We start from the raw sequence: 26,662 nt of genomic DNA on the forward strand, positions 1-26,662 counted from the left end.
CACCCACTTGTCGCGAGACGTGAGCTATAGGGAACCAATGAGATACCGTGCCGTTTTGATTAAAATCCCCTAAATTAATCATTCTCACTAAGTATAAATATGTTCATTCTTGGTTTGAAGTTAATAAAAATTCGTAGGGTGTGTTAGCTTCTCTCTGTTTATTTATTGCGCACGCAAGCTCACAAAGAAAAATTTACTTAGAAATCTCCAAATGTTAAGTCTAGTGTGATTGATGTATATTTTTGACGTGGAATAAATATTTTCCAATGAAAACCGCTTGGCAGCTCTGTTAAATTAGGCTCAATAGCGTCTGCTTTACCAATGTGAGCTTCAAAACCACTGAAATAGAGCTTTTCAGTTACCACAGAGCTGCCAAGTGGCCAACTCTAGATGTTCGTTTAGCTAAACGTGTATAATTAGTTCGATTTCATTCTTAATTTAGTTCGTGCATATTTCATAAAGGCCGAATTTAACGTTTTCTTGAAATTATTTAATCAAAAGTCACCGTCAGATGGCGTTTCGGTTAGTACAGTCAAAGCTATAGGTTTGTACGTCGATTGCGTCCAGTTATCAGCGCCATCTACGGCTGTGTAACCAAATCGTCTCGTATTTAAGATAAGGAAATAAAATATTTGATAGTAGATAGCTGAAGTAGCTTTCTGAATAGCTTTCCTCCAGCGCTTAAATTAAATTATTTTAAATTATTAACGAAATATTAAAATTTCAAATAATTTCGGAAAAACTTCCATTAAATTTTTCACTATTTTATTCCAATTTTAGATTTGTTTCGCAGGCGACAAGTATTTCGGTGGACGGGGAAAAAGGTCGTTGTAGGCAAGAATGGTTTTCGCTAGGGTCAAAACGTCACGACGATGAGTGCCAACCCCAAAAAATGTAGTTGCGACCGAAAACTATCGCTACGCCCCCTTTGGTTCGCCATTGAAACCTAAAGCAGACGCTATTAGTTTTTCCTCCTATCCTAATTTATTTTAGTAGTCACTGACTAGTGGGGGTAGAAATGGGGGTATAAAAACCAGAAGGACAGCCAACTTTAGCTTTATCCGTTAGAATTAAAATTGGAATTTATTATCAGTCGAGTTACATGACTTTGGCCGATCACAATTTTGTTTAAATAAAATGGGATTGATGAATGCTGAATTTATGATACGCCATATTCGACATTATTCATGAATATTTAGGTAAATTTTTCAATAGTTAAATTAAATATTTAGCCCCCAGATTTCGATTTATTTTAGTAGTCAAATGCCGTGACCAGTGACCATCGCGCCGTTTTGGGCCTAACGGAGATTTTGGGCGCCAACGCTCGCTTTGGAATTGTAGCCCAAATGAAAACTAAACTTTAAACTCCCTTTAACCAAGTGTAATTTCTCTGGCAATTTATTAAGTCGAAGACGGGATAAATGCACTTATTTTTCACACATTTTTGTTGTTATCGAAATATCCGTATTGGTAGAAAATGCCGCGGTGGATCTGAGATGGGAACTCGACGATATAGAAGTTTTTTTTTCGGCGTTTGGGGGGGAGGAATTTGATTCGGAGGTGGGGGGGTCTCTTGGTTTGGAGAAAATTGATAAGAGCCGTTATAGCAAACGTTCCGAGGGTAGACTTTTGACTGCGCGCTTTCTCGGCTCGGCTGAGGTTTGACATCGCTTGTAGGAGGGCCGGCAGACACTGGATTAAAAGCGATTTCGTCCGCAATCGTGAAGCTCTCGCGACGGAAAGATCATAAAACTGTCGAGGTAAGTGCCATAAAAAGAAGGGAAAGGCGGTTTCCCTTTTCCCCGCCTCCATTAATCGAGGGTAATTTGGCAGTCACCACCGCCAATATAGTTTCAATGGCCCGAGGATAATGTTGATTTATTGTTTTCAACACTCCTTCATTCGCAGCCCCGTTCGTGCTCAAAGCTTTGCTACAAACGAAAGGCGACGTACACGAACAATAGATTTTATTAGCCGCGATAAATTGAGCCGCCAAGATTGGGCCCGGGCCCCGGTAATGTAAAATCGGACTACAAGTGAGACGTTATTGTACAAGAACAATAATTTTATTAGCCGCCATACTTACAATGAAAATGATTAAGTATCAAACAAAAAGCCGGCAAGATTGGGCCCGGGCCCCGGTAATGTAAAATCGGACTACAAGTGAGGCGTTATTACTTAAAATTAGTATACCTTTTCAGGTAAAAACCTAGAAAAATTATTCCGGGCAGTGGCGTAGCTAGCATGAGCGGCACCCGGTCAGGGGCGGATTAACCCTTTCGGCGCCTTTAGGCACAGAAAAATTTGGCGCCCCTTGGCATTGGTCAGCTAAGGAGGGGCGTATCGGTTTTTAATAAATAAATAAATATATTTTAGTTTCCCCAAACCTTTTCAGCGTTATGTTAAGTAGGGGAAAGCCAAGTACATGCACCGTAGGGCTTTATCAGAGTTTTAGCGCCCCTAGAAAAATGGCGCCCTAGGCACGTGCCTACTTTGCCTTATGGTTAATACGCCCCTGCACCCGGTGCGGATATCATGGTGTGCTACTTACTAGTCAAAATGTGTAAAAACGTTTTTTCGAATTTCTCTAGTTTAAGTTTTTATTTTTTTTTACGGTCGGGTGTCACCCCCAAAACGGCCCCAAACGGGTGAAATACGGTGCGTCCCCTCCCTCAACCCCCAGCTACACCACTGAATTCCGGGTCACAATAGAGGCGTTATTACTTTAAACAGGTATAGCGCGGTATAGCGTCAAAACCCAGGCCCAGGTAAAACAATAATTTGGGCGCTAACGGAGCTAGTGTTATAACCGGAAATAGCTTTACTTCTTCGGTAAGAAACTAGGCGAGATGGGCCCCAGTTAAACAATAATTCCAGGGCCCCCAATAGAAACGTCATAACTGGAAGTAACTATACGTTTTCAAGAAGAAACGCGCGATAAGTTTAAAACCCGGGCTTCACAAAGTGCTTGTGTGCCAGTTAAACAATTCGGGCCTTAAGAAATCCGTTATTACTGGAAATATGGGTTCCTTAGACTTCATGGGCCACAGTTAATCAGTAATTCCGGGCCAAATGACAGGCTTTATTACCGGAAATAGCCATAATACGTTTCCCATGAGAAAGCATCAAACCTGGGCCACGCAGGCGGCACGAGCCTTTTATAGAAGCAAATCGTACAATAATACAACTTATCAACAAGAAGATAAAACAGAAAAAGTTTCCATTTATGAATGATTTATATTTTATTTGAATCAAATGATTTGTGAAATTATGGGCTTGAAAATTAGCTATCTTCATAATAAAATCCTGCGCGGTGATTATTAATCCGGTGAATATGTTTCAAATAATGAGCTTCAAATCTACGGTGTAAATTTACGAATTAATTCCTAATTAAATTAAATTTTATCCGGAAGTGATTCGATAACAGAGTTTCTAATCGTTCAAAAGGGCGGAAGTGATTTGCTACTCTCGGTAATATATAATAAGTATATAATGTTTCACTTCGCGGCTAACGCTATCAAGACGTGTACAATCAAATTTAAACAAATTACACACCTTTCGCTAACCCAGGGTACACGAATTATTAGCTGAAAACTATTCGTGAGTTCTGAACTGTTAAGAGAACGGCTTAGGACTAAGCTGTTACGTCATGCAAAAGTTCTGGATAGTTCAGAACTTTTGGACGAATAGTTGTGATTCGTACGATTTGACGTACGCAGCCCGATGTGCAGACGAATTTTAGAGATTTCAACCTTGAGTTCCGGCCAGTACTTGATCTTGAGCAGGTACCATTTAGAACGGTTCCGAACGGTTCAACAAGAGGTTCTTGTCTGCGAATAGTTTGCATTTGGGTCGTTCTAGAATTTTTTTTTGCCGAATAGTGCGCATGGGGACTGGTTGAACGGTTCAGAACTCACGAATAGTTTTCAGCTATTAAAAACGTCGTTTGAACTAGGAGCAACAAATACAACATCCCACACAACTAGAACGCAACCCGTCAAAAGTCGTGCATTTTCTTGCGTACGTTTTTCATTGGCTAGACGCTTTAGCGCCAGCTGCCGTCGGAAGGGGAAAATTCGGAAATTGTAAAACGTTCAGCGTAAAGGCTCGTGACGCTCGTCCAATGAAATTCGTACACAACCCTTCGTTAGCGTGTTTAAAGGCTAGCTGCGTTCTCCTTGTGTTTGTTGCTCCTAGGTTTGAACAATACTAAAATAGTCGTTAAGTATGGGTATGAGCAAAGATAATTTAAACTCGTACCCTAGATTCGAATACTGAGAGCTTTCCTATTGACGGTTTTGTTACGAAGCGTTTACCCTTTTCCGGCACGTGACCTCAGAAAAATCGGGCTCCATCGGTTGTGGCACGGCCAACTTCGATCACGGGCTGCCGCGATATAGCGCGGTAGCGCGTGATCGAAGTTGGCCGTGGTTGCGGTAAGGCGCAAACCATGGAGCGAATTTTTTCTGAGTTCCGGCGGGAAGTGGGTAAACGCTATCGGCAACGCGCGAGAGAGTGATTTCGAATCTAGGGTACGAGTTTAAATTATCTTTGGTATGAGTGTAGTCGAAATGCAATTATTTGTTTCTTCGTATGCCCGGGTGTACCGCAAATGTTTCTCTTGGTAAACTCGAACTTATTTCGCCAAATTCGTCTTAATTGTACAAGGCCTAGGCGTATTTAAATTCAAACCAGTTTTTACGCTTTTATGCTGCTTTATAAATAATAAGTTGTCATAACTCTGTCTCGATTTGTTGAGTTGGGAAATTATAATGATCAGTATTTGTATTTAAACACTAGGAATATATTACAGAAATATGGCGTCGTCTTGAAGTTGTTAAATATTCGACTCCGAAGTTACCAACGAGAAAAGTAAACCGTATTAAATGTTCACGTTATTCCCGACGTTGTTGCTCAGCTTAACCTCTCTCCTATACAGGGCCGTGCAGAGGTATCCTGGGGCCCGGGGTCAAACTTACCCGCGGACTCTCCCCCCCCCAACGTTTCCCAAGTTATCTTGATTTGCACCCCTCCCTTGAACTTCTTCGATGGGCCCTACACCTACGGGCCCCGGGGATTTTGGCCCCCTCTGCACGGCCATGCTCCTATACTAAGTATCTAAAAATTAAATTTTAAGGAGCTGTTGGCTCGCGTGGCATGCAGGGCTTGCCACCACGCTCCTACGCGTTGAAACCGGCCACCTGAATTCATGGCTTCAAAAGTCGCTTGATGACTTGGGCCTAAGGTGGTACCTTGGGTATTAGCCTAGCTGATTATTATTATTATTATTATTTATTATTATATTTAATTATTTATATTTTTCAGGTGTAATAATTTTGGAAACTTCGGCATTTTTGTTTTTGAAAAATTAGCGGGAGCCAGTGAAATTACATATTTCAAACGAATAGAGATACGCGTCATTCTCTCTAAGAAATATATAATATACTTCTGATATCACTTAAAATAACTGCGATTGCTTATATCGTAAAATAGACGATGGATAATCGTACTGCAATTCATTGATCCGGTAAGTTAGTGGGTCAAAATGTCGTTCGTCCTATCTCGTGAAGACTCACTTCCCCTACGTCATAACGTCTTTAAGCTGGCGAGACTAGGGAAGAGACGACGTTATGACGTAGCGGAAATGACACTTTATAAAATTGGCAAACGAAATTTTCAACTATTGACTTTAATAATAATAATAATAATCAGCTAGGCTAATACCCAAGGCACCACCCTCGGCCCAAGTCATCTTGAGACTTTTAATGCAAACGACCTTTCCAAGGTACACCGTGTACTTCAAACATTGTGCGCTTAATGGCGTTGTGCGCTTAATGGCGTTGTGCGCTCAATGGCGTTGTGCGGTTAATGGCGTTGTGCGCTCAATGGCGTTGTGCGCTTAATGGCGTTGTGCGCTTAATGGCGTTGTGCGCTTAATGGCGTTGTGCGCTTAATGACGTTGTGCGGTTAATGGCGTTGTGCGCTTAATGGCGTTGTGCGCTCAATGGCGTTGTGCGGTTAATGGCGTTGTGCGCTCAATGGCGTTGTGCGCTTAATGGCGTTGTGCGCTTAATGGCGTTGTGCGCTTAATGGCGTTGTGCGCTTAATGGCGTTGTGCGCTTAATGGCGTTGTGCGGTTAATGGCGTTGTGCGGTTAATGGCGTTGTGCGCTTAATGGCGTTGTGCGCTTAATGGCGTTGTGCGCTTAATGGCGTTGTGCGCTTAATGGCGTTGTGCGCTTAATGGCGTTGTGCGCTTAATGGCGTTGTGCGGTTAATGGCGTTGTGCGCTTAATGACGTTGTGCGCTTAATGGCGTTGTGCGGTTAATGGCGTTGTGCGCTTAATGGCGTTGTGCGCTTAATGGCGTTGTGCGCTTAATGGCGTTGTGCGCTTAATGGCGTTGTGCGCTTAATGGCGTTGTGCGCTTAATGACGTTGTGCGCTTAATGGCGTTGTGCGCTTAATGGCGTTGTGCGCTTAATGGCGTTGTGCGCTTAATGGCGTTGTGCGCTTAATGGCGTTGTGCGCTTAATGGCGTTGTGCGGTTAATGGCGTTGTGCGGTTAATGGCGTTGTGCGCTTAATGGCGTTGTGCGCTTAATGGCGTTGTGCGGTTAATGGCGTTGTGCGGTTAATGGCGTTGTGCGCTTAATGGCGTTGTGCGGTTAATGGCGTTGTGCGGTTAATGGCGTTGTGCGCTTAATGGCGTTGTGCGCTTAATGGCGTTGTGCGGTTAATGGCGTTGTGCGGTTAATGGCGTTGTGCGGTTAATGGCGTTGTGCGCTTAATGGCGTTGTGCGCTTAATGGCGTTGTGCGCTTAATGACGTTGTGCGCTTAATGACGTTGTGCGGTTAATGGCGTTGTGCGCTTAATGACGTTGTGCGGTTAATGGCGTTGTGCGCTTAATGGCGTTGTGCGCTTAATGGCGTTGTGCGCTTAATGGCGTTGTGCGCTTAATGGCGTTGTGCGGTTAATGGCGTTGTGCGCTTAATGGCGTTGTGCGCTTAATGGCGTTGTGCGCTTAATGGCGTTGTGCGCTTAATGGCGTTGTGCGCTTAATGGCGTTGTGCGCTTACTGGCGTTGTGCGCTTAATGGCGTTGTGCGCTTAATGGCGTTGTGCGCTTAATGGCGTTGTGCGCTTAATGGCGTTGTGCGCTTACTGGCGTTGTGCGCTTAATGGCGTTGTGCGCTTAATGGCGTTGTGCGGTTAATGGCGTTGTGCGCTTAATGGCGTTGTGCGCTTAATGGCGTTGTGCGCTTAATGGCGTTGTGCGCTTAATGGCGTTGTGCGCTTAATGGCGTTGTGCGGTTAATGGCATTGTGCGGTTAATGGCATTGTGCGCTTAATGGCGTTGTGCGCTTAATGGCGTTGTGCGCTTAATGGCGTTGTGCGCTTAATGGCGTTGTGCGCTTAATGGCGTTGTGCGCTTAATGGCGTTGTGCGCTTACTGGCGTTGTGCGCTTAATGGCGTTGTGCGCTTAATGGCGTTGTGCGGTTAATGGCGTTGTGCGCTTAATGGCGTTGTGCGCTTAATGGCGTTGTGCGCTTAATGGCGTTGTGCGCTTAATGGCGTTGTGCGCTTAATGGCGTTGTGCGGTTAATGGCGTTGTGCGGTTAATGGCGTTGTGCGCTTAATGGCGTTGTGCGCTTAATGACGTTGTGCGGTTAATGGCGTTGTGCGCTTAATGGCGTTGTGCGCTTAATGGCGTTGTGCGCTTAATGGCGTTGTGCGGTTAATGGCGTTGTGCGCTTAATGGCGTTGTGCGCTTAATGGCGTTGTGCGCTTAATGGCGTTGTGCGCTTAATGGCGTTGTGCGCTTAGTGGCGTTGTGCGGTTAATGGCGTTGTGCGGTTAATGGCGTTGTGCGCTTAATGGCGTTGTGCGCTTAATGGCGTTGTGCGGTTAATGGCGTTGTGCGCTTAATGGCGTTGTGCGCTTAATGGCGTTGTGCGCTTAATGGCGTTGTGCGCTTAATGGCGTTGGGCGGTTAATGGCGTTGGGCGGTTAATGGCGTTGTGCGCTTAATGGCGTTGTGCGCTTAATGGCGTTGTGCGGTTAATGGCGTTGTGCGGTTAATGGCGTTGTGCGCTTAATGGCGTTGTGCGCTTAATGGCGTTGTGCGCTTAATGGCGTTGTGCGCTTAATGGCGTTGTGCGCTTAATGACGTTGTGCGGTTAATGGCGTTGTGCGCTTAATGGCGTTGTGCGCTTAATGGCGTTGTGCGCTTAATGGCGTTGTGCGCTTAATGGCGTTGTGCGCTTAATGGCGTTGTGCGCTTAATGGCGTTGTGCGCTTAATGGCGTTGTGCGCTTAATGGCGTTGTGCGGTTAATGGCGTTGTGCGCTTAATGGCGTTGTGCGCTTAATGGCGTTGTGCGCTTAATGGCGTTGTGCGCTTAATGGCGTTGTGCGCTTAATGGCGTTGTGCGCTTAATGGCGTTGTGCGCTTAATGGCGTTGTGCGCTTAATGGCGTTGTGCGCTTAATGGCGTTGTGCGCTTAATGACGTTGTGCGCTTAATGACGTTGTGCGCTTAATGGCGTTGTGCGCTTAATGGCGTTGTGCGCTTAATGGCGTTGTGCGCTTAATGGCGTTGTGCGCTTAATGGCGTTGTGCGCTTAATGGCGTTGTGCGCTTAATGGCGTTGTGCGCTTAATGGCGTTGTGCGCTTAATGGCGTTGTGCGCTTAATGGCGTTGTGCGGTTAATGGCGTTGTGCGCTTAATGGCGTTGTGCGCTTAATGGCGTTGTGCGCTTAATGGCGTTGTGCGGTTAATGGCGTTGTGCGGTTAATGGCGTTGTGCGCTTAATGGCGTTGTGCGCTTAATGGCGTTGTGCGGTTAATGGCGTTGTGCGCTTAATGGCGTTGTGCGCTTAATGGCGTTGTGCGCTTAATGGCGTTGTGCGCTTAATGACGTTGTGCGGTTAATGGCGTTGTGCGGTTAATGGCGTTGTGCGCTTAATGGCGTTGTGCGCTTAATGGCGTTGTGCGGTTAATGGCGTTGTGCGGTTAATGGCGTTGTGCGGTTAATGGCGTTGTGCGCTTAATGGCGTTGTGCGCTTAATGGCGTTGTGCGCTTAATGGCGTTGTGCGCTTAATGGCGTTGTGCGCTTAATGGCGTTGTGCGCTTAATGGCGTTGTGCGCTTAATGGCGTTGTGCGCTTAATGGCGTTGTGCGGTTAATGGCGTTGTGCGGTTAATGGCGTTGTGCGCTTAATGGCGTTGTGCGCTTAATGGCGTTGTGCGGTTAATGGCGTTGTGCGGTTAATGGCGTTGTGCGCTTAATGGCGTTGTGCGGTTAATGGCGTTGTGCGGTTAATGGCGTTGTGCGGTTAATGGCGTTGTGCGCTTAATGGCGTTGTGCGGTTAATGGCGTTGTGCGGTTAATGGCGTTGTGCGGTTAATGGCGTTGTGCGCTTAATGGCGTTGTGCGCTTAATGGCGTTGTGCGCTTAATGACGTTGTGCGCTTAATGACGTTGTGCGGTTAATGGCGTTGTGCGCTTAATGACGTTGTGCGCTTAATGGCGTTGTGCGCTTAATGGCGTTGTGCGCTTAATGGCGTTGTGCGCTTAATGGCGTTGTGCGGTTAATGGCATTGTGCGGTTAATGGCATTGTGCGCTTAATGGCGTTGTGCGCTTAATGGCGTTGTGCGCTTAATGGCGTTGTGCGCTTAATGGCGTTGTGCGCTTAATGGCGTTGTGCGCTTACTGGCGTTGTGCGCTTAATGGCGTTGTGCGCTTAATGGCGTTGTGCGGTTAATGGCGTTGTGCGCTTAATGGCGTTGTGCGCTTAATGGCGTTGTGCGCTTAATGGCGTTGTGCGCTTAATGGCGTTGTGCGCTTAATGGCGTTGTGCGGTTAATGGCGTTGTGCGGTTAATGGCGTTGTGCGCTTAATGGCGTTGTGCGCTTAATGACGTTGTGCGGTTAATGGCGTTGTGCGCTTAATGGCGTTGTGCGCTTAATGGCGTTGTGCGCTTAATGGCGTTGTGCGGTTAATGGCGTTGTGCGCTTAATGGCGTTGTGCGCTTAATGGCGTTGTGCGCTTAATGGCGTTGTGCGCTTAATGGCGTTGTGCGCTTAGTGGCGTTGTGCGGTTAATGGCGTTGTGCGGTTAATGGCGTTGTGCGCTTAATGGCGTTGTGCGCTTAATGGCGTTGTGCGGTTAATGGCGTTGTGCGCTTAATGGCGTTGTGCGCTTAATGGCGTTGTGCGCTTAATGGCGTTGTGCGCTTAATGGCGTTGGGCGGTTAATGGCGTTGGGCGGTTAATGGCGTTGTGCGCTTAATGGCGTTGTGCGCTTAATGGCGTTGTGCGGTTAATGGCGTTGTGCGGTTAATGGCGTTGTGCGCTTAATGGCGTTGTGCGCTTAATGGCGTTGTGCGCTTAATGGCGTTGTGCGCTTAATGGCGTTGTGCGCTTAATGACGTTGTGCGGTTAATGGCGTTGTGCGCTTAATGGCGTTGTGCGCTTAATGGCGTTGTGCGCTTAATGGCGTTGTGCGCTTAATGGCGTTGTGCGCTTAATGGCGTTGTGCGCTTAATGGCGTTGTGCGCTTAATGGCGTTGTGCGCTTAATGGCGTTGTGCGGTTAATGGCGTTGTGCGCTTAATGGCGTTGTGCGCTTAATGGCGTTGTGCGCTTAATGGCGTTGTGCGCTTAATGGCGTTGTGCGCTTAATGGCGTTGTGCGCTTAATGGCGTTGTGCGCTTAATGGCGTTGTGCGCTTAATGGCGTTGTGCGCTTAATGGCGTTGTGCGCTTAATGACGTTGTGCGCTTAATGACGTTGTGCGCTTAATGGCGTTGTGCGCTTAATGGCGTTGTGCGCTTAATGGCGTTGTGCGCTTAATGGCGTTGTGCGCTTAATGGCGTTGTGCGCTTAATGGCGTTGTGCGCTTAATGGCGTTGTGCGCTTAATGGCGTTGTGCGCTTAATGGCGTTGTGCGCTTAATGGCGTTGTGCGGTTAATGGCGTTGTGCGCTTAATGGCGTTGTGCGCTTAATGGCGTTGTGCGCTTAATGGCGTTGTGCGGTTAATGGCGTTGTGCGGTTAATGGCGTTGTGCGCTTAATGGCGTTGTGCGCTTAATGGCGTTGTGCGGTTAATGGCGTTGTGCGCTTAATGGCGTTGTGCGCTTAATGGCGTTGTGCGCTTAATGGCGTTGTGCGCTTAATGACGTTGTGCGGTTAATGGCGTTGTGCGGTTAATGGCGTTGTGCGCTTAATGGCGTTGTGCGCTTAATGGCGTTGTGCGGTTAATGGCGTTGTGCGGTTAATGGCGTTGTGCGGTTAATGGCGTTGTGCGCTTAATGGCGTTGTGCGCTTAATGGCGTTGTGCGCTTAATGGCGTTGTGCGCTTAATGGCGTTGTGCGCTTAATGGCGTTGTGCGCTTAATGGCGTTGTGCGCTTAATGGCGTTGTGCGCTTAATGGCGTTGTGCGCTTAATGGCGTTGTGCGCTTAATGGCGTTGTGCGCTTAATGGCGTTGTGCGCTTAATGGCGTTGTGCGCTTAATGGCGTTGTGCGCTTAATGACGTTGTGCTCTTCGCGACGTTGTGCTCGTTGTGCGCTCCTGACATTAAGCTCTTCTGACGGTATGCGCGTTTGGTATTATCGAAGTAAGAATATATATTACTATAATCCCGCATTTATCCTTAAACGCAATTCGAACGACAAAAAGGGCAGATTAGCGACGTTGTCGAGTGGGCCAATAATTCTAGCAACACTTAAATTTCTCGAATATAAATCAATCTTTATCGGGCCATTTTAGAGGCGACTCCGATTTCGCCTGGAAACTGTACGGACAAAAATTGTCGTCCGCGATAATACAAGAAACATGTCCGTTTTTTATCTCCGCTTATCAGGCGGCAGAGGGCGCTGTTGAGGAAATATTTACGCGGGTTTTATTTGACGTTCTTCTTTATTCCCTAAATTAGTCGTTCTAATTGTACGCTAAAACCACTTTAATACACTCTTTTAAAAATAGAGATCTAACTCCACATACGTTATATAATACTCGTTTTTATGGATACACCGATATATCGGCCTATTTTTCCAATATCGGTATCGGCCAATATCGGCTTAAGGGAAACCGCTATTGGCCGGTACCGGTATTAGAAAAATGTTTTCAGAAAATCATTTAAAAATAAGAAAATTCTCGATTAACTAACTAATGATAATATTTGATTTGATTGGCCACGCCACGTACGCCAGACTTGTGAAGCTAGATCATGCCTTTTTTTAGACAGCGGGTTAAAAGTGTGAACAAATAAAAAACAACGATATTGGATTTGCGATAGAAAATATGTATAATGAAAAGAAACATATTCGGATATGCTCTTGCAAACTTTTTTTCATAAAAAAATTAGAATAAAATGGTATGACAGTGTACTCATAGAGGAACTATCTACATGTATGGTGTACTGAACCGTCTTTTACAATGATTTTATCATATACACTACTGTTATGATGGATAACTTTGTTAATATCGGCCAATATTATCGGCCACGAATAGCCGATACATCGGCTGTACCCATGTCGGTGCATCATCATTAGTTCACTACTCGTTTTATCACCGAGTAAAATCTGATAACCGAAAAAATGTTTAAAACAATAGGTCAAAAGCATTGTTTATTCATTATCCACCAAATTTCCGATTTATTTAACAAAAGCAGGGTTGTTTTGATTAAAATTAAGTTGATTTAAATCAGCGATTTAAATCGCGATTTTAATCAAATGATTTTTTTTAAATCGTTGATTTAAATCTGTTCCTATAAAAGATTGTTTAAAAGGTATTAACTTTCCATAAATGAGAGATTTACTATTGAATTATTATATTTTAGACCGGTTTTGTCATTATATTACACTATTACCTATCACTACCACGTTCCCTTCCCCACCCCATTTTTTGTTTTTTGAAAATAATGGACTCTCCCAGGCTGAGAAATAAGGAATTGTTTTAAACTGGACCTGTGGCCAGTAGAGCCTAGGTAGTTTAATTAAAAAACTGGCCACTGGCCACTTACCATTTTTAACCTTCAAAATCAGGCTTTCATCATTTATGGTCAAATTATCTACTCTTGACAATATGTGCTAGGGCATAGGCTTAATAGGTTAGTTATTATGGGTATTTTAAAATTTTGGAGTGTTAAATAAAGAACTATAAATCTTGAAGGGAAAAACTTTGAATTAATTAAGTGGTCACCAGTGCCACTAACACCCCAGGCATTTAATTTTTAAACTGGCGATTGGCCTGTGATAGTGCCTTATTTCTCACACTGTTTAGTTTTACTTCAAGGTTACTCCTGTGATACAAATATACTTATTTCTTGGAATACATATTTTTTGACATGATAAAACTGTCTACTATTGAATATTATTTATACAAAAATAATAATTATATCAATAAGCTTATATATTGCTTTTAATAAGTGACAAAAACCAAAAATTAATAAAAAAATAAAAAAATCGATTAAAATAAAAAAATCTGATTCAAATAAAAAAATCGATGTTTTTGATTTTTTTTAATAAATCCAAAAAATCAACAATCCTGAACAAAAGTTGGTAAAAAGAATATCATTTTAACTTATTTAATTATGTTTTTTACGCAACCAAGCATTTTTTTGAATTAAAATGGCATTTATTTAAATAATTGTTTGTTTTGTTTAAATAATAGGCTTATCCACTTTCGATTTTTTAAACATTTTACAATTATTATTCAAATATTGGTTTTTTAAATAAATATTATTTAAATATCGCCGAACTTATTTTACTCATGGATAAAAGTTAATCGAACCCCGACCTCTAATTCTAAGTGTCGATGTGGATAAATGTTCAATTATTTAAAAAAAAATTAAAAATAGTTATTGAATTATGGTTTAGAAAACTACTTTTTGTAATTAACGCATGCTCTACATTGAAAATAATGTTTAATTGATAAGAAAATTAACAATTCATTAGATAATACTGTCTCTTGGAATTAAAGTGACTTAATTATATCCGCACCACGCGCAAAATTATTTTTAACTTATGTGGATTGGGGAGGTGTAGTATAGCTTATTTATATCGGTAAAACCTAGAAAATGCACCAATAAACGAATAAGTAATTGGAGAATACTCGTCGATTAATAAACGGAACCTACAAAGTTGTGGAAACTGTGGTTCATTTAAAATAATGGAATATTTTTCAGCATTGAAAGTTACTTTATACTCCTTTTTAAATTTAATTTCATAATTTCTTGAATAAAACCAGCTCCTAATCAAGTACTCGATAACCCGACTCGTTAAAAATATTACTCGAGGTTTTTTTTAGTTACTCGACTCGAATAAGAGAAAGTTTCCCCTTAATCAAGTACTCGATTACTCGACTCGACTTCAATATTACTCGACTCGAATACTCGATGAAAAAATCCTTAGAATCTTGATCCAAATATTGAAAATCTCAGGTGACTGTTCCTAACAGGGAAACCAAAGCTTAGCTTAGCAGTTTTACCTAACTTGTTCATTTTCGTCCTTGTAATGTTATTTAAACCATCCAACGTTCTGAATCAGACGCTAGTAATCAGAGCTAACAATATGCCAAATTTTTGTAGTTGAACAACTCGTTTAAATTTAGACTCCACCTACATCGAGGCCCACCATCTAACGGTGTAAATAGGCCCTAAAGGGAACAGATAACGTTGCTTTTGGAGCTATTAAGAGAGCCATTTTAGAGTGTTTACAAGGAAGAGGGAAGTCGTAGTAAAGAACGTATTTAGGTTACTGAGAACGTACGAGTCTTAACTTGCAAGATCGACTACCTAATTTTATCTCACGAAACCCTCCATTTTAACAATTATATGCGCCATCTTGAATTGATTTTAGGAACGTTTTCTTCCAAGAAAATGCTTATAATTAGGTACGAAAAATTTAGATTTAAGCTTTTTATCACTTCGTGCATTTTTAAGAAAATTGGAATTTAACAATTTAATTAATTTAATATGGCATTCTAACATGATCTTCTCGTTTTAAGGTAGCACTGACGTCACTGTCCCTTACGTTGACAAATTTACGAGCGCGTGCTAAAGTCGACAGAATACATTTGGGCTTTCCGGCGCGCTTTCGAATCGGGCTAATCTTGTTGCATCTTGTGACGTAAGAGCAACATTTTACATTACTACGTTTATTCGTAATATTGTACTGAAACGTCTAATAAATTTCATTAATTAAAATTAATTATTTTTAATTAAATATTAATTAAAATATTTGGTGTCAAGAATAACGTGTCAAAACAAATCCCCGATAGATGGCGTTATTGTTTCAATTTGGATTGCTATTTTCATTTACGTATCTTGCTTTCTGTAAACGGTCGACTCGTACGTTCTCAGTCACCTAAATAGGTTCTTGTTCGTAGCTCGAAGAAAGTCCGTTTATGTATTTAACGGCAAATGGCCGCCTTATAAACAAACCGAGGGTGATTTATTTTTCCAAACACACACTTGGCCGCGAACATAAAGAGTCAATGACGACTGAAACGAAACACCAATTCCTTTTTTTTTGCGTCACTTCCGCTTTTCGCGCGATTTCCTTTCCAACTTCCGACAAGATAAACACCTCAATAACGCCATTATAAAAGGGGTTTTAAAATCGACAATTTAGATACGGTTGGGACAAAATTGAGGTTACTAAAAGGTGTCGCCAATAGGCGAAACTATAAAGTCCAGGGGGGCTGAAAGGATGGTAGTCATGTGACTTTTTGAAGAACTGCAGCGCCATTTATCCTAAGAAATACGAATTATTATTCATTTTATTTTGCTAATGGCGGTTTAAATTTTAATCGTTTCAGCTAAATTAGCTAATTATTATTATTATTTAAAACACTTTGTAAAAAGAAAGGTGTAAGTTAATTAGCTGTCTGCAGCATCTGGAAGGAATAAATTTTTCTTTACCGTCGCACGGCCAACTATGAGCACAAGTTACCGAATCGAAGTTGGCTGTGAAATGGTAGTCACGTGATTTTGTTTTCCCATTTTAACAACTTAGTTAAGACCATATTTTCTTTATAGTTTCGCCAATTATACCAAATACTGGCGTAGACAACAACGACATTCATGTTCGTAGCTAGCTTGCATCCTCAAAAATAATTTGTAAGTAATAATAATAATAATAATAATCAGCTAGGCTAATACCCTTGGCACCACCTTAGGTCTAAGTCATCGAGCGACTTATTATGCCTTTAAACAAGTGGCCGGGTTACAACGCGTAGGAGGGTGGTGGCAAGCCCTTCATGCCACACGAGCCAACAGCTCCCTACACTAACTATTACCGTTAACCTCTACAAGTTTTTATGGAACAAAATCAATACAAAATATCCTATTCACATATTATATTATATTAAATTAAGTCAAACAGTCCAAACTATTGTTATTTACTTTTGTGTACCTTGCTTTATTATATTAGTAAAATATGCGAATAAGTAGATTAGTCCATAATGAAAAAGGATAAAAATGCTAAACCCTAAACAAATTTGAAGAAATTTAAAAACTTGCAAATAGTTCGTACCAAGAGGTCTTCGAGCAAACATAAAGACGCGAAACTCGGACCAAATAGATCTTCGAGTGAAAAACTACATAAAAACTAAATAAAATAGCCAGCATTTCCAACGGTAGACCGGTTTCGTCCTTCTTGGGACTCGTCAGTACCGTGCGGGAAATCTGGCTCGCGACTAAGACACCGAAACGAGAAACTAAGCCTAAACATTAAAAATTTCAAAACGCGTTGCGTAGCAACGGAAAGCCGAATAGGGTAAGAGTGGTGGAGAATAGTATATGCGAAATGTTAAGTTTAAAGGAGCCACCTATGGACTGCATATTAGTATAACTTCCACCATTTTAAGTTGAAAGTTTTAGCTGTAGCAGAAACAGTAATATGGCACTTAATCAGGTAGAAATATTGATTGGACTATACTAACTAAGGTTAATTTCCCATAGTACTGTAGTCTTTATGCTATTATGCGGTGTCGTCATTTATTCAGCTTTACCCAAGTATACTAACTGTGGCTTATTTAACTTTATTCCCTCTGTGTAGTGACGCAACATTAGAACGTTCTCAATTTGTTCTCAGCATTTTAGTTTCGCTATTAGCTCGCGTGAGATTAATCAAGTCATTGTAAGTCAAAATATGGATAAATGCGTGGTAAAAAACTTATCGGATTGGAAATTCAACTTACCTTTTATATAAATTTAATTTATATCTATTTAAATCACGTGTTCCAATGTCAAACGCCAATGTGGCCTGTGTAGACCTATAAGCTCATTTTAAAGTAGTCATCATCAACGCAAAATTTAACCATGGTTAATTTAAACTAGTAAATAGTAAGTAATGTACTATAGAGACAGATACTTCATGGTTTAAAATAAACTTTTATTAAAAATAATATTGGGGAAGCTTTTCGAGCCCACTCGCTCCTTTTCAACCCAGATAGTACATTACTTACTATTTACTAGTTTAAAGTAGTCATAGCCTTATAGGTCTTAGGAGGGAAATTGATTTTTAATGGTGCCCACTTCGGAATTTGCAGGGCTCCCTCAACTGAAAAATCCGGTATCTTCCCATTGCGCCGAATCCCATTTGACCGAATTCCCATTAGACCGATTTCCGCCAATGTTTTTGATGAAATTAGCCCAAAGGCGGGTTTTGTATTTTTATAATCGACCGACGCAATATTCACAATTGGTTAGGTTAGGCGAGGTTAGGTGAGGTTAGGTTAGGTGAGGTTAGTTAACACTGCATGCTGTTCTGACAGATGCTGAAACGGATAAAACCGAATCCTAAACCCGGAGAAGTGCGGGTTTTCCGGTCGAATGGGATTGGGTTCGGTCGAATGGGATTCGGCGCAATGGAACAGATTCAAAAATCCTGGTTACGGGCCTGACGAAATTACTGGTCTATATGGCAAATAGTGGACAATATATTTTTACTCAAAGAATTTAATTAAATATTCGTAACTTACTTGTTAGTCTTAGCTTTCTCCCGTATTGTTGGAATGTTTTTTTTTTTAATTCTTTGGGTTTCATATCCCTAGAATAGGAATGACCAAGTTTGCAATCTTAAAGATCGCCTTTTTGAAGGTTGATATCGACGTTATAATAAAATTATTATTATAATATTTTAGTATAATTTGCGAGTTAAACATTTGGAAAGTCAAGATCACAATTTTCAAGGTTGCCAATAAATAAAGATTGCCTATTATTTGGGCATCTTCTTTGAGAAAAGTGTACGTGTTAATTTTGGATTTAGAATTTTCCAACTTAAATGGCGTTTATCATTTTATAAATTAATTTTAAGAAAATACAATTAAATTTTATTTTAGCCTTTTTAAATGCTAAATTACTTAAGTTGATATATCAGCGGGGAAAATAAGGGAAATATCATCGGAGGAAATGTGGGAAATATTAGCGGGGGAAATGTGGGAAATATTAGCGGGAGTAATGTGGGAAATATTAGCGGGGGAAATGAGGGAAATATTAGCGGGATAAATGTGGGGGAAATGTGGGAAATATCAGTGGAAAAACCGTTTGCCAATAAATTGCCACCACCCTCCTATACATTGTAACCCGGCTTCCTGTTTAAAGGCCGACTAAATATTTATTCGGTTTACTTTGTTTTTCACTGGTAGTTGGCTGCATATATGTGTCTTGCAGCGAGCCCGCTTTCAGTGAAAGACAGAGTAAACCGAATAACTATGTGGTCGGCCTTTAAGGCATTAAAAGTCGCTAGATGACCTGGGCCTAAGGGGGGTGCCTTGGGTATTAGCCTAGCTGATTATTCTTACATTAGTTGTATGAACTCTGTTTAAAAATTTATAGTTTCAACCAATATTTAAAGAAACACTGAAAAGTTACCTCTACTCTCAGGAGTAAAGTTATGTTAGTGGGGCCCACGTGCTGGTCGTTTCGAATTACCGACCAAGTTTTTGGAAAAGATAATACGGTTGATTGATGGTAGTAACCGAATCACAATTTTCAACAGGTAACCAGATAGGAGAGCTAGTATCAAGCGTAACCCAATCCTCCTAGATTTCATTTCATATTAGCTTTTATAAAGTTAGATTTTTTTTTGAGGGAATCGAAGAATCAAATTCGTCATAAACAACGTTATACCGTCGTTACGAGCCAATAGTCGATATTTTATTTAAAAACACTAGACTTAGAACGACACCTGGCGAGGAAAGTGGAAACCTTTTAAGTGGACATTGGATCTCGACGCCTCTTCGATCTCGATAACGTCTGTCAAAATCAGTTTACGTCGAACGTTAAATTACCTGTTGAAGCGAAAATATTCCGTAGGTTTATCGTCTTTACTGACGCCATAAGTATATAATGCCTTTAGAAGTTTCTTCTTCGTATACGTTTATTGTTATTCGCCTGAATTTTTCCGCAATTCGATTTTGAAATTGATATTTATTACTTCACAGTTCATAATTCTATATCGGAAACTAAACTATCATTTTTTTTAATAACCGCACCGCCATCTATCGGCTTTAAACTTAACTATGATGGTACCTTTTCATAACAAAGGGATGCCTAAACTGACGTCATAGGTCACCGTGGGGTCGCTGAGGCATGACTTTTTGCCTTACAGCGCATGCGTCAGATATTATTAATACCAAAAGTAAATAGGGGGAGAAAGTCTGGCACTTGGGTCCAACCGCACGACGTCTTATTTGAGGGGTAAAATTTTTGGGCTTCGGAAATGACTTCCCCCTCGCCTCTTTACAGGGACACAAAGGTATCGGTTGTACTCCGCCACGATGAAAAATAGTTCTCTATAAAATACGTGAATATTAAACTTTTGCTTTCGATAATTTTGTTAATTTAGTTCCTTAATAAAGTAGATATATGATATAAACTAAAATGCCACATTTTAAAAATAATAACACGACTTTTGAAAAGTAATAAACCGTAACTAGAATAACGCTCACTTAAATCGTGGAGAGCGTGGCGCCATCTAAGAGCGGAGATCGGGACTAATTGGCAAATCTACGATGTTTAGGCCTAACAATTTGCAAGTTTAACTGAAATAATAGCTATAGCTACGAGCTTTTTTTGTTTATTTTACAATTGATATAGTAATTATTAATTAAAATCAACCGTTTTCGAAGGAAATAATGGTCAGCATTGGTCAGAGAGACTATTTGAAATCGCGAGGCGGTGACATGGTTGCCAGGGAATAAAATTCAAAATTTTCATCTTTAGCGCGGACCGGAATACCAAAAATGCACTACTTCGCGCGTAATGCGCTATCCTTATTGGTTAGAAATATCACGTGATCACTAGCTCTTCAAAAAGGGTGTCAAGCATGGTGGAAAGTAAAATCTGAAGGCAGTGATAGACTTTCTCCCCTATTTACTTTTGTTGATACTCGCTTATTTAGTACTGATTTTTCTAGAGTCGTTAATTATCCGGAAAAATTCCGCAAATTGGAAAAATAAAAAATTGAAACATATATTACTTTTTAAGGGATTTTATTCTAGACTAGTCGAGATGCTTAGTTTTTTTTTATTCGAAAAAATGAGGTGAAAATGCCCCGAAATTTATAATTGGAGAACAATATTATGCTAATCATGGAATAGGCGATATTATAAAGTCAGATATGCTTGCTCAACTTGTTAAAATGGGATAACGAAATAGTACAGTTAAAGCCTACGGATGAATTCATAGGCTCTTTGGTGGGAAAGCTAATGGAAGCATAGTGGAAGGTGGCCTTTCCCATCAAAACAAGGAGGCCACGTTACTTTATTATATCGCCTATTAAAACCTTTTTTTGTTTTCGGAAAAATCCGAAATTTTCCGGAAAAAAGGGCCTCGTTTTTTTTCCGGAAAATTTTCCAACTTACAAATCTAGATTTTTCTAAATAAAAAAATAATAATAAAAAAGAGTTGGTTAAATTTTCATTTTTATAGATAATTTGCGGCGCTTTCGATTGGGGGCTACCATTTGTATTATTTTCCCCGTTACGACCCCCACCTTCACTATGGGTAACCCCCCCAATATCACCTTTAGTAGGATCTTTCAGTATGATGAAAAAAGAATATTTCTTCTTTCCAGGGTAATCCCAGCTGATTACATTGTAGTAGAGACAGAGACCACGTGAGCGATTGTAGATTTTAAGCCTTGCCATTTTAGCCCGTGTACTTTTCCTAATTTTGATCCTTTTAACTCATAAAACAAGAAATAAATAGGCTTAATTTCGAAAGAAATATAATAATTTTGAGGTTTATCGCATTTGAGGGTGTGTTTGACTATTTGTTGAGTAATTTAGTAGGTTGAGGGCACCATGGTAGATGTTTAATTTTTATGTCTTAGATGGATACTTATTTCGTAAGAATAGTTTAATATACTTCTAATCGTATGTATAGATAATAAATACGTTTTAGACTGTCAGTCTGTCACTAAGTCCGAAGAGCCCAATTTTAGAATACATCCCCTAAAGAAAATGTTACGGAATGCATAAAGATAAAAAGGATATTAATTTATTTCGTTTTATACATTTTGTAACATTCCGTACTAAACTATGTGCTCGCTGGAACATAATGTCCATTTCGGGACCTTCGTATCTTCACGACGGTTTTCTCGCGATTTCACGCGGTACGTATTGGAAAAATCATGCCCTCGCCGGCATTGGTAACTTTTGGGACATTGGAGCCCCGGAAGTGGGGCATTTGCCCATTTTAGTGATTTTGGGCGATTTTCGACTTAAAATCTACATCCGTTTTTTAAATTAAGAGCGATTTGATTGAATATTATACTTTTAGTTTGTACTGATTATTTCTGAACTTCATTTTCGGTTGCATTAAGGAATTTTAATTTTAAGTGAGATTTCGTACCAATTGATACAGGCGCTATCTTATTTCCAAAACCAGGTAACTCGAAAAATTCGGTTTGTCTAAAAATTAATTTATATTAACGTTTTCGCGTTTCGCTACCTTATTTCCAAAACCAGTTAACTCAAAAAATGCAATTGGTCTAAAAGTTTATTTATATTAACGTGTTCACTACTTTGATAAAATTACTCTTGGGTTTATTAAGTCAATGATTATTGGATATTTGTTCAAATTTATATTTAATATTTAATATTTAAATAGTTAATACATCGGGGGGAGTGTGTGACATCTTGTTACCTTTAACTTGTTGAGGGTAACGGTAATAATGAGTGTAGGGAGCTGTTGACTCGCGTGGCACCAAGGGCTTACCATCACCTTGCGTAATGTAACCCTGCCTGCCGCCTTTAATACTGCCTAGCTGACTTTGGCCTAGGATGATGTCTTGGGTATTAGACTAAAGAAATATTTCTGAGTTATTAAAAATCTCTATACATTGCTTATTTACTTTTGTAATTATATTTGGAAAAAGTTGCTACACAATAAATATAATTATTTACAAATTAAATGGAAATTACCGAAATTAATATAAGAAAATCGCAGAAAGAAATCAAAACATCAATGAGAATCGAATCACAAAACAATTGCTTGGAAATGTTGGTTAGGCCTAACACAATTTTTGCGTCAACGAAATCTAGCTCTTATGTCTGGCGCCGTTTTAAGCCTACGCGGCAAGGACTATATAAAGAGTACCTTGCACGTCCAGCATCTGCATATTAATACTTACTAGCGAATTGAACAGCCTATAGGCGCTTAAATAAAACATCTTCCCAGAAATTGCCAAGAAGTAATATTTCCGACAGCCAGGACTCTTTTATATAGTGCTTGTTGAAATATTAGAAAGCTGGAAACTTTTCTCGAACATAACATCGGTTTTTTTTATAAGCCTTAACATGCCAACAAAAGTTACCTGGTTAAAAGGAAACACTTGTTGCATACCGTACTGCAAAAGTAATACGTTTAGTTCTAAAGGAATTAGTTTTCATCTTTTTTCGAAAGATAATTTTATACGAAATGAATTAACTCTGCCTCCACGAGAAGCCTTAAAATTGCCCGGTAATATAAAAATATTCCGTATAATTTTAATTATTTATACCATAAGAGGATGATAATAATAATAATATTATCTTCTTATACTTAGTTTTAGTAACATAATATATTTTACCTTAAAATATATTATCGAAAATTAACATTAGTATGTTCCTTATACACGTGAGCCGACGCGTTTCTTATCTGACGCAAAATTCTCATGAGGGCAAAAACGCGGCTCCAGCGTTGCCAGATCGAAAATCTGAAATTATCGTATCTAGGCCAAAAAATTATCGATTTTCCTGGAAAATTATCGTACATTTCTTTTTGGCGATAAATTTTAATTCATACATAAATGCGTTGAATTTAGATGATTTTTAAAGCACTACAGGAATTTTAATTCAGGGAAATAAACAAAATGTCTATTATCATTATTAACTGAACTTAATATGTTTAAAAATGTTTTAAAAAATGCGGTAATAGCTAGGAGTAATAAACTCACACTCTGGACTACGCGTACAGAAAATGTATATCATTCATTTTAAGTAGAAAAGTTATATAAATTTATAATAAAATATAAATCGTTCGTAGGTTTTTAAAAAAATCTAAAGATTATCGTACATTATAGTACGTTGAGGCAGAATTATCGAAATAATGGTACGATATCGTACGCCATGAAAATTATAGTACGCCCTAAAATTTTTTATTAAATTATCGCACTGTGCGATAATTATCGTACGTCTGGCAACGCTGCGCGGCTCCAATTGGCTTAAATTTGACTTTTTAACCGCGTAAATCATAACGTAGCTAAATGATTGACCGACAACCCTTTACTAGCCTTTGCTAACGACGACTGGAAAATCTCTGCCACAACAAAGGACGTTATTCCTATTTCCCTCAAGCGGTGGTTTTCGGAAGTTTGCGTGTCGAAATGGTGAAGATGACGCTATTTTAACCGGGTTGCCATACATTGTTTCGCCCTAAATTATTTATTTCACATCGAAAATGTATGGCAACCCTGTTTTCCAGTGACTGATTAACAGGGTTGCCATACATTTGGGATATGAAATAAATAGTTTAGAACAAAAAATGCGTCTTATTCACCATTTATTTGGACCATAAATTATGTAATCACTCAAAGGTATGCCATTAATTGCATTGCATTTTTTTAATGTAATCTTGTTCACGGGATATGACGTAAATTACGTCACTTCCAAATTCGAGCTGAAAAACGCGTCATCAACTTTATAGAAGGAAAACGGAACTTAAATGGAGATTTGGAAAAACGCGCCGAATTCCTTGGACGTTTCCCGGCTTTGACAATCTATAGCTCGTGATTTTGTTTCCATGATAACCTATTCAATAGCTCAAGGATTATAAGAATTTTCCATTACGTTTTTGCGCGTGATAGTAACTTTACATTCTGAGATATAGCAGGTTAATTTACCTGCTTTTATACCCTAACATGGCGTCGTATTTTCACTGCAAAATGAATTTTAAGATCTACCAATTGTATATTCCGTGTGAAACGAGATCTCGTTGAATTTTTTTCTACAGAAATGTTATTCAGAAGTATACGAGTGAATAGATTACATATATTTGAAGGACAAATTACCAAGGCTTAGCGAAAATTCAAATGCTTTGAGACCTGAACGTAATTTGGCTCGAAATTATTATTTATCGCCATGAAACTAACTTGACAGTCAAATTTAGGGAGCAGGAAATAACGAAGCGAGTAGGATGAAACGAACTTCCTGCTCCGGAACTTCCGGTTACGTAATCGCTCGGCGACAGACTATCGCTAAAGAAACTATAACAATGTCGTACTTTATTGGGGTGGCGGAGTGGTTAGCACTTTCGTCTCGCAGCAAGAGGAACCGGGTTCAATCCCAGTTTGTGGCACCGGGTGAAAACTCTGAAAGTCTACTAATCCTGCGTAGAGTTTGCAAGTTATCTCCCCACTGGTTAAAAGGGTTTTCCCCCGAGCTCTTCGGTTTCCCCGTCCATAAAAACTTGTTAAAGGCCGACTACATAAATCTTCGGTTTACTCTGTCTTTTACTGGAAGTAGGCTTACTGCAAGACACGTGTGCGATGCAGTCAGCCTACTTCCAGTAAAAATCAGAGTAAACCGAAGATTTATGTAGTCGGCCTTTAAGGTTCACGGTAATAGTTAGTGTGGCATGAAGGGCTTGCCACCACCTTCCTACGCATTGTAACCCGGCCACCTGAATTAATGGCTTTAAAAGTCACTAATTGACTTGGGCCATAAGTAAATAATATTTTTACATAAGTGTGACACTTCCTATTCGTCACATGCAAAAGTTTTACTGAGAGCTATTCACAAGACAGACTGCATTACGGGCTTCGTCGCCGTTTTGCGTCCGCTCTTGCGATGACTACTAGCTCCCAGTAAAATATTTCGCAGAGTGACAAACTTATGGAACAATATTATAGACTTATGCTTAGGCCTAAGGTGGTGCCTTGGGTATTAGCCTAGCTGATTATTTTTATTATTATTATTACTTATGTTAATATAAAACATATCCAACTATTTGTTGGTTCCGATGAACCACCCATGAGTCAAAGGCGCGAATTTTCCAAAGGGATATTTTCGGAAGCGAAAAGCCGATAATTGATGTCGATGTGAACCACTTTGAACGCGCGAAGATTTAGTTTAAGAGCGTCCCAAAAGGCCACGTCGAAAGGAGTGGGTCGTGGAAGACTAACTGTCTGTCGTCGCACCACCGCCGCCGCGTATTAAAAACATACATACGGTTTGGGGTGAAGGTACACCCGAGCGTTTTGTTTCTCTCAAAAAGTGACGAGTTGCGAGGAACAGACGCCGCGCGAATTCCAAAAGAGAGGAACAGAAGAGATACCGCCGTTTAGTTTACTCCTAAATCAAAGCTTCCAAACAAAAATAGAGACCGTTTTTCTCAGAGAAATGGTTTAAATCCTCGGATTTTCAACGCGCGGCCCACTTGTACTTGTACCAGATAGAGCCAACGCGGCTCCATCTGTCTCGGTTTTCATTTCGCGGCAATCTTCGTTCGGCGTGGACGCGATTTTCTCACACTAGAGGAATGACTCTGAAATCGCGGGATACTCACTATAACGATGGGAATGGATGGGCTCACCGGTTTCATACTTAACGCAAGTACGTAGTCGAGTTTTGCTCTCTGAGACTGCTTATCTTATTGTCCTTAGTGGAAGGGGTAGGATGACCAAAATCCGGTCCCTGAGATAATAGAGTATCCAATGAGGATAAGTATTTGAAATAATTAAACTTCCGGCCACTCCAAAAACCGACTTAAGATCTAAATTACTTGGATACTTGTTAACCTCCAAAAGCCGACTTAAGATCTAAAATAATTAGATACTTGTTAACCTCCAAAAACCGACTTAAGATCTAAATTACTTAGATACTTGTTAACCCCCAAAAGCCGACTTAAGATCTAAATTACTTAGATACTTGTTAACCCCCAAAAGCCGACTTAAGATCTAAATTACTTAGATACTTGTTAACCCCCAAAAGCCGACTTAAGATCTAAATTACTTAGATACTTGTTAACCTCCAAAAGCCGACTTAAGATCTAAAATAATTAGATACTTGTTAACCTCCAAAAGCCGACTTAAGATCTAAATTACTTAGATACTTGTTAACCCCCAAAAGCCGACTTAAGATCTAAATTACTTAGATACTTGTTAACCTC

At 40.3% G+C, this 26,662-nt stretch overlaps 1 protein-coding gene across 2 annotated transcripts in view; it reads left to right on the plus strand.

Annotated features, from left to right (window-relative positions):
• The first annotated feature begins 1,614 nt into the window (after nt 1-1,614).
• The window catches only part of LOC149934431 (fibroblast growth factor receptor-like 1), a 47,673-nt gene continuing 22,625 nt past the window's right edge, over nt 1,615-26,662 (plus strand). The window contains exon 1 of one of the 2 annotated variants that reach the window (XM_090181629.1): nt 1,615-1,760. The gene's annotated coding sequence lies outside the window, so the exon portion shown is untranslated. Of the gene's footprint in view, nt 1,761-26,085; nt 26,107-26,662 lie in introns of those variants that run through there. The other variant, XM_090181631.1, reaches the window with a different exon arrangement.

Source organism: Leiobunum rupestre, chromosome 7, assembly GCF_980474605.1.
Source record: "Leiobunum rupestre chromosome 7, qqLeiRupe1.1.hap1, whole genome shotgun sequence".
Taxonomy (NCBI): domain Eukaryota; kingdom Metazoa; phylum Arthropoda; class Arachnida; order Opiliones; family Sclerosomatidae; genus Leiobunum; species Leiobunum rupestre.